Below are 2,151 nucleotides of genomic sequence, written 5' to 3' on the forward strand. Positions count from 1 at the left end.
ACATAACGTTATAATGAGAGCACTATTATAAAAAAGTTAATTCTTATGGGCTAACCCACAGGGCCCACAAAGGGCAAAACTATATATTTAGTGTGGGTTTGCTCTGCCCACACTGTACCTCAGAAAACCCGCAGTGGGCATGTTTGCTGGGTAGGGGTAGCAGTTGCCATTCCAAAAATGCAAATATCCAGAAAGGTAAGGATCTCAAACAAGTTATCAGTATTTTCAGGGAAATTAATAGCAACAATGATGGCATTAAGATGGATAAGAGAGGCAGTATTAAAGGATGTGGTAGTATGTTCAGTCAGTTCTGCTCTTATGTGCGCATATATATATATATATATATATATTTTTTTTTTGTTTTGTTTTATAGTTCACAGTAGGTGGCGGTAATGCGCGAAATTGGTGCGATCCGCCAAAAAAAAAGGAAAGAAGAAGAACAAGAACTAATGACAGTTGCCATCGATTGTCTTTTGGGATGATGGCGATGATGAAGAAGCGCTGCTGAAGCTGCATAAAGCGTAAGATAAACAATATCGCAAATTACATTTAGATGTCATGCTAAGTGGTTAGCAGGCTGCCTAAATTTCAGTTTGTCTGCTGTCACCACAAGCGGATTTATATTATACAAACCTTCATTCTTTATCAGTTTCACTAATATGTACTGATGTTAAGCTAAATATTTTATGCAGTTATTGACTTTATCGGAGTTTTCACGTGACAGTTGTCGCTTGTTAGAAGCACTATATGATGATGATGATGCATCTCATGCTAACACATGAGATATTAAATACATGATACTACCCTTTCAAAACATATAATTTATTTTGTTTTTTTTAAGTGTTAATGTACAATTTCACCAGCTGTCGTTCAAATCTTGCATGAAAAACATGAATTACAGTTAAATGAGCGCTAACATGAAAGTCATCATATACAATGGGATTGAATACTTATTTCTTTTTATTATTATATGTCTTCAAAATTGTGCATCTTTCGGTACTAATAATTGCCCATCAGTGGAACAAAATCTGCAAATACAAATCAAGCAGGCAGGCTGCTTTCTATATTTTTACAGCGCTAAAAAGATACAGATATATATACTTCAAAACAGACAATAACAAATATAATAAATAACCCTTTAGGTAGAGTGCAGTATAAATAGTATGAAATGTGCAATGTAGTGTAAAGTGATATGAAATAGTAAATAATATATGTAGTATAAATGGTAATAATATAGGCAAGTCAGTAATAAAATAGTGAGTAGTAAACAGTAAATTAATACAATAGCATAAGTAGTATAATACTATAATAAAATAATATAGATAATATAAATAGATAAGTAAAAGCAAATATTTAATATCAAGTGTAGAATAATACAGAATAATACAAACAATAATGTTAGTAAGTAGTAAATTAAATAGAGAGTAGTGAGTAACAATAAAAAGTGAAAGTGATGTTATGTGTGGCCAAGAAAGGTGTCCCATACTTGGAATTTGTGCTTTGCATTTATCCCATCTATGTGCACAGTGCATTTGTGAGTAGTGAACAAATGCAGTGGGCAGCCATTTTGCTGTGGCCCCCGGGGAGCAGTTGAGGGTTCAGTGCCTTGCTCAGGGGCTCCTCAGTCATGATATTGATGGTGGAAGAGAGCACTGTTCATTCACTCCCCGAACCTGCAACCTTTGGGTTACAAGTCTGACTCTCTAACCATTAGGCCACAACTGCCCAATAAAATAGTGTAAGTATAATAATAGCATAAATGTCTATATGTGACCCGTGCTGACAAAATGAGTCGAAATGTGCACGAGCTAATTTAGACCTACAGGCAAAAAAAAAAAAAAAGGGGAAAAATGCAAATTTTAGTCAAATTTGAGATTTTCACAAAAATAAGTTAATTAAGCCCTCGTCTAGCAATCCCAGTACTCCAAATAGTAATTAAACATCTAAAATTATCTTTATTTGTACATTTTCTGAGAAGAGTACCTTTTCTCTGCTCGCTTCTCTCGTTGACTCTCATCAAAGCACGCGTATAAAGACTAGGGGTGCTCCGCTACCGATCACTATCGGCCGATAATCACGTTGGGATGTTTGATCGGTGGTCTTTAAAAACTCTAAAAAGTACCAAACGATCTCAAGCCGATGACGTTGCCG

At 35.1% G+C, this 2,151-nt stretch overlaps 1 protein-coding gene across 1 annotated transcript in view; it reads left to right on the forward strand.

The window, feature by feature from the left end:
- The first annotated feature begins 424 nt into the window (after positions 1 to 424).
- Positions 425 to 2,151, forward strand: part of def8 (differentially expressed in FDCP 8 homolog) — a 181,624-nt gene continuing 179,897 nt past the window's right edge. The window contains exon 1 of the mRNA XM_016459739.1: positions 425 to 521. The gene's annotated coding sequence lies outside the window, so the exon portion shown is untranslated. The remainder of the gene's footprint in view (positions 522 to 2,151) is intronic.

The sequence above is a fragment of the Sinocyclocheilus anshuiensis genome, unplaced genomic scaffold (assembly GCF_001515605.1).
Source record: "Sinocyclocheilus anshuiensis isolate Anshui unplaced genomic scaffold, SAMN03320099.WGS_v1.1 scaffold1022, whole genome shotgun sequence".
Lineage (NCBI taxonomy): Eukaryota > Metazoa > Chordata > Actinopteri > Cypriniformes > Cyprinidae > Sinocyclocheilus > Sinocyclocheilus anshuiensis.